Source organism: Cupressus sempervirens, chromosome 6 (genome assembly GCF_028749045.1).
Source record: "Cupressus sempervirens isolate cs-2001-9-10 chromosome 6, ASM2874904v1, whole genome shotgun sequence".
Lineage (NCBI taxonomy): Eukaryota > Viridiplantae > Streptophyta > Pinopsida > Cupressales > Cupressaceae > Cupressus > Cupressus sempervirens.
Window position 1 is genome coordinate 80,483,957 of NC_143123.1, and position 6,826 is coordinate 80,490,782.

Below are 6,826 nucleotides of genomic sequence, written 5' to 3' on the forward strand. Positions count from 1 at the left end.
TCCATAGAACCCCCTAAAATTCCCTTTAACTCCATCCAAAATACATGTCATGAATGAATAGAGGAGTGATTGTTATTAAAGAACTAAAACATAAACATTAATTACTTATTGGAATTATCTCTAATTTCCATATGTTTGGGGTGAGACTTGTTATTAAAGGAATCAACTCAAGCCTTTCATAACCGCTTTGAAAGGTCAAAATAAAAAAAATCAATATCCACTAAGGATATTAATTTCCATCTATTTACATGCCCATGATCTCTCACAAAAATAGAAATTCATTGTCTCCCCATTTTAAATGAACTCTAGTCAAAAAAAAAAAACTTTGGATATTGATTAAAAGTAATTACGTTTAATTACTTCTATATTTAATATTCATTTTAAACTAGCATAAGTTACTAGTCATGATGTATATTATCAGTAGAATGGAGTTAGAGATAAAATCACATAAACCATAATGCATATGATATTAAAGTGTGTGTGTGTGTGTGTGTGTGTGTGTGTGTGTGTGTGTGTGAAATAACTGATGTGAATCCAACCCTACTGAGGAGATAGCCTCCTCTACATTAGCTACATCCTTGCCTTCAATCCTATAAAAACACAAACACTTACAACAAGCCAATGAGTCAGTATCACATTAAAATTCCATAATATTTTAATAATACATGTTATATACATAAAAAATGTGCATAAATCATACTCAAAAGATCATATTATTTCATAGGTGTAACATAGGGTAAATATGCACAATAAATTACTACCTCAAAATTCTAAGATCATCAATAATGATAATTTTAAACTTAATTCAATGTCACATAGTCGATCATGTAAACTTATAACATCATAACACCAACTCATAAGTCTAATCAAAAGTTCTAAACATGTAGGCTTGGTTAAATAATCTATCAATATAGACTAACACCATAACATAATGTCACCGAAACCAAATCTACTTAAAGTCACTACATAAAGTCTGATCCAAACATAGTCAAATGTCAAAAAGGTCTTGAACAATAAGTGGTCATAAGTTGAGTTGTGACCATTGGACTAATTGAAAACATTCATCTTTGGGATTCATGACATGACTTAACTGCCTCATGTCTTCTATAATTCTAGTGGTAGTATCAAGCATTGACAGGTCGATCTTTTGGTGCAATGAAAACCCTATCTTGTAACAAGTGGTATTAGAGCTTGGTCATAGGTTTGAATCTCCTCAAGTAACATTGGGGGGAAGATTGTTGGACTAACTGCCAACATTCCCCTTTGGGATTCATGACATAGCTTAACCACCTCTTGTGTTTTATAAGTCTAGTGGTCATATCAATCATTGATAGGTTGATCTTTTGGTACAATGAAAAACCCAACTTGTAACAGTGGCATCCCTCCCCACTAGGAAGAGACATCAACCCAATGTCGCATAAGCACAACCAAAATGAGCACCATCTAAGATATCAGTAAAATAGTATGAAAGGGATTCTATGCAAAAATATGTAGAAAGGATCAATGCATATTATTTTCATCCTCCCAAGTAGCAGTGTAAACAGAGAACTAGTCCCACTAGACCCTATACTGCAAAACTTATCATGTACCCTGATAATGCATTGAACTATCCCTACCCTTGAATCCTGAACCATCTAATTGCATGGCCTTTTTTCCATATCTAGAATCCAAATGCTATAAATAATTAAAAGAAAAGTGATCACCTCCACACACAAAATAATCATCATGGGGTCTCTACCTCCCCTTAGGTCTACCTCTACCATTATTGTTCCTATTATGATGCCAATTCTCATTTCAAGGATTTTTATTCGAATTTTATCCCAAATTTTTTTAATTGTCCTCTCTCCTATTCCAATTTTGTGAATGCCCAGTCTTTCTTGTTTATCATCAGCAAATTTCCTCATGAATCCTTAAGAGGAACAAGGTTTCTGATATAGTTTAGTTGTGGACACACTATACAATTATTACTCATTTTTAAGATTCTTTCAAAGAAAATTATCTATGGTCTCAAATTCATGTATCTCAACTCTAGTTGAAATCTCAGGACATAGACCCATGATGAACTTATGGGTTCAGAACCACTCATCTTGTTGGTATTATGGTTGGAATTCTTTCCCAATTTTTTTGATTATTCCCTCTCCCATTCCAATTTGGTGAATGCTCAATCTTTCTTTTTTATCATCTTCAAATTTCCTCATGAATCCCTAAGAGGAACTAGGTTTCTAATATGGTTTAGTTGTGGATACACTCTACAATTATTGCTCATTTTTAAGAGTCTTTCAAAGAGAGTTATCCATGGTCTCAAATTCATGTATCTCAACTTTAGTTAAAATCTTAGAACACAGACCCATGATGAACTTACTGGTTCAAAACCACTCATCTTGTTGGTATTATGGCACATATTTGACCAAATGGAAATTTTTAGCATGATACTATATTACCATCATATTCCCCTAAATCAAATGCTAGAACTCAGATGCCTTTGGGTCATAATATAATCATGGAAGACACCTTTGCCCAAACATCTTAAGAAAATCGTCACACAAAATCTCTCCTGGCTGAAGTTTCTTTTCAATCATAATGTTATCCCACCATTTTATTACTTCTCCAATCAATTGAAAAGCAACCCAAATAGTCCTTGATGCACTAGAGAAATTCTTGACTTGGAAGTATCATTCCATAACAATTATCCAAGGTTTAACATCCTCTATATGAATGGTACCACTAAAATGGGGTGGACCAACTTTTTAAGGTCCTTACTTAATTCTTCAAATATCTTAATCCAAGTGTTGACCATTTTGGTAGCTCTAAGTTCAGCATCCTTCCTATGTTTCTTCTCTTCTCTCCTATCCTCCTATTTCCTCATTAATTCATCCCTCTCATCCTCTTTTCTCTTCTTGTCCTCTTTGTAAACAAGGTTTTTATTCTACCTACCCCTCAAGTCATTCTCAATATGATCCATATGATCCCCTTGCTTCTTCAAGAGAGCTCCCTATTGAGTCAAGTGGGAAAGAATCTAGTTTAGCCTTTGATTCCCAAACTTTTCTAGAGGACCATTGTTGCTTCTATCCTTGTTACCTCTACAAGTGTACATGGTATCAAATCACTCCTACACTAATCAAACTATGCAACTTTAGCAATTGTTAGACCATAGGACCTAGTGTTAAAAACAACTTTGATACCACATGCAAAGACCACATTTTCATATGCATACCACATAGATCATAAACCATCAATTGTAGAAAATCAAAAAAATAAAAGTCAAATGTCAACAATACATTTTTTGAGATAATAGTATAATTACTCTTCATTAATAAGAAATTTCTTCTTCAATTTTGACCTTGTGTCAAATTAATCATGATACAATATATAAATACATTCAATAAGCATGTGTTGATACAACTATTGAATAAACCAAGACATCACATGAATACTTTTAAATTCAAATAATTCAAGAAGATTAACCTTCACATTGCATCTTAATACATCATGAGAATACAACTTCCATAATAACAATTACATCAACAAAATATCTAGGATGTCAAACTACTCATCGATCATCAATGCAACCTAAATGCATCATATATTAAGTAAGTGTAAGACCATAATGCCAAATCATATACATGAGAATCAAGGATGATATTGACCTCCAAATCAACATCAAAACCATGAATACATCACATGAGTATGATATGTGAAATAACAATAGCAATAAAAAAGTATGCCATTGAACATTTGTCCATCTGTATGTATCCCTATCTCCAAAACCCTCAAATTGGAGTTCATCTACTATTACTAGACATGAGTGTGGCCTAGGTCCTTTTACTACCCAACCATAGAGTGGTTATCTGTACCAAGGTTCTTCCTAATATGAAGAAATACCCAACCCTTCCTAAGGAACCTAGCAACTAGGAACGGTTGGATCAGATGGATCTAGTGTAGCCATGTGACTAATCTACTAGGAAATCATATGCCTAAGTAGAAAGTAAAAATGGATGTGGTAGGGATCAATAATAATAATTGTGCATAATCAAAAATATGCAATTAAAATTAGCTTGGCCAATGAATTTAACCAATTTTTGTCATAAAAATATATAAAATTGGTAGGAAGTAGTGAAAGAATAACACCTAAATTTTAATTATCTACCCTTCCCTTTATCATCCACATTCAACACACTTCCATATTTCCTAAATAAAATTAAATCTTTATAAGTTCAAACATCTTAAAATGTAGCATTCTTATCTTCTAAGATTTGATTACTTCACTTTTTAGTTCCAAGGAGTGAAAAATAAAATAACAAGATAATAGCATAATATTATTCAATGTCCATTATTGTTGGCAATATATATATATATATATATATATATATATATATATATATATATATATGTTAGAAGTTGTAATCTTTCCTTGGTGTATTTATAAACCAAGGTTAGAACTCCTTTCTTTATTGTTGTAATATATTAGGATATAAGCCAAGGTATCCTAATATATTTCTTTTTTGTCCTTTTTCCACTACATCTTATTTTGTCATCTAGTGGAATATGTGAGGACAAATATATATTGTAATTTCTAATTTTAGTTTATTCCTCCTTAAGAGGAATCTCACACTTGGCCTCACACACATATGAATGGTGGCATTCATAGACATGGGAGTTACATTCTAACTCCTCTCTCTCATCTCTATTTAAGAGATGACCCTCCTCTCTCATTCAACAACAATGAGGTTTCTTCCTCTTCTCAAATATTGTATGAGCATTGCTCTCTATCTCTCTCTCTCTTCCTTCTTAGGCTTTTAATGCCTCATTCATAATGTCACAAGGGGTTTTCTTTGCTTTCCCCTTTCCAAATATCTTGTCTCATGGTGTTGGAGCTTGAAGCTTTCTCTCTCCTATTTTATGGTAATATCTTTTCATGCATTTACTCTCTTAGATTCTTTCCTGGTATTGCTTATTTACAGATTTCATTTTCCATTTCTAACATGGTATCAGAGCAGTTTAATCTTTGTTTTGAGTGTTTGCATGAAGGTACGATTCGAAGGAGACTCTTGAGAGAGATTTCACTAATTTCTTCTTTAATCTTTTTAAGATGGAAGAAATTGAATTTTTTTTATATTTGGCTGGTTTACCGCCAAATCCGATTAACTTTTGTCTGCTCTAATTTGTGCAGGTTACACTTTATTTTCTATTAGTTTTCATCTAACCCCTTTTGGAAGGCTTGCCGCCAAAGGATTTTCCTATTTTGATATCACTGTTTGTTAAAAATTGTGATTAATTTTCCATTTTTAAAATTTTTTTTAAGAATGATTTAGTAAGGGCTCTTGGCGTTCAAATCCCCCTTCTTTCTCATGTAAGACCATCGATTTTTCTTATCTTTTCCGCCTGGAGCTATCCCTTTCAATTCTTCTCGCGTTTCTTTGGTCTCTATTGCCAAACGGCTCATATTCTGTATGCTTTTTTTGCGGATATTTCTGTGATGTTTGATTAGCAACCAAACTGTCAACCCTTGCGGCAGATCCCATTTCCATCTCAGCGGGATGGAGAAATTTTGCTCTCCTAGTAGAGAAAGTAGTCAGGAATAAATAATTTATATGTCCAACCCTGCACGTAGCCAAATTATCTAGCATATATAAAATGGCTAGCATCTCAATGAGCTCTACACCAAAAAAGATCCTTTGATTCTGCAGTGCACCAAGCAGATGTCCGTTGAAATTCTCAAAGTATGTTTAGGCTCTTACTGTCTAGTGCACCAGCTACATCGTTTTATGCCAACAAAGCAACTAGCTTACAACGCAGGACATATTCCATGAACTCTTCGATGACCACAAGCAGCAATGCAAGGAACTCTACATATATCTCTACATATTTAATTTTTTTTATATATCTATACTGAAGAACCTCTGCCAAAGGACCCAACATCCCCATTGGATTGTTCTCCCATGCAATGGGTATCCAACTATGAGGCCGACCATCATGCCTTTCAGCTTCTTCCACCTCCATATTCATGTTCATATTCATCCCCACACCAAGACCCATTTCAATGGAATCCATTTGAATAGGATCCTCCTCGTTTCCATCCTCGCACTTTGTCATTTTGAGAGGGGAAAGTGATAACTTGCCCCGAGGAGACCAGCTGTTTGTGGCACTGGGAATCGATATGGAGAGCTGGGTGGTGGAGGAGTTGTTATTCTGTTTTGATCTCGAAGTTTCCTCGGTCTCTGATCTCGGTTAATCATCCAAGAAATGCCGCAACGGTCGTTCCTCCTGCCCCCTCCCACCCAAAAATGAATACTGGTGCTGCTTTGAATCGAAATTCTCAGCCTTAACCCCAAATTGCTGACCCATTAGGCTTTTTCGAAAGGAGATGAGCAGATCTGATGGGACTGTAATCCCTGCAGTCATGTACTTGAAAATCAAGGCCTGTTGTTCCAGTTCCCGCCATTGTGATGGGCTGAATGGAGAACATACTGCTGCTGCCATTCCCATCTCTCTTCCCACTAGTGGAAAACTCAAAGGCAAAGGCAATGGCATCCCTGAAGGTTCGTAGTGGTGAAGGTGGAATGGAACAGAGTCGCCCTACTATTCTATGGGGTGACAGCAGGAAGCAATGGCCGTGCAAACCCTCCATATCATATTACGTAGTATCTAACATATTTTCGACGGCTGCTTTTTTGATGTATTTTGATCAGTCAAGGTTGTCATTTTAGATGTTTGGCTTCGACTGTGACAATTTTTGAGTTACAGATCGAGGTAAATTGAACCCAAACTTCTATCTGCTAATTTTGAAATAAAATATTAAGAAACTAAAAAAAAAGTTTATTTCCTT

The 6,826-nt window shown here is 34.7% G+C and overlaps 1 pseudogene; it reads right to left on the reverse strand.

The window, feature by feature from the left end:
• Window positions 1–5,369: 5,369 nt before the first annotated feature.
• Window positions 5,370–6,501, reverse strand: LOC149551256 (uncharacterized; annotated as a pseudogene).
• Window positions 6,502–6,826: the final 325 nt, after the last annotated feature.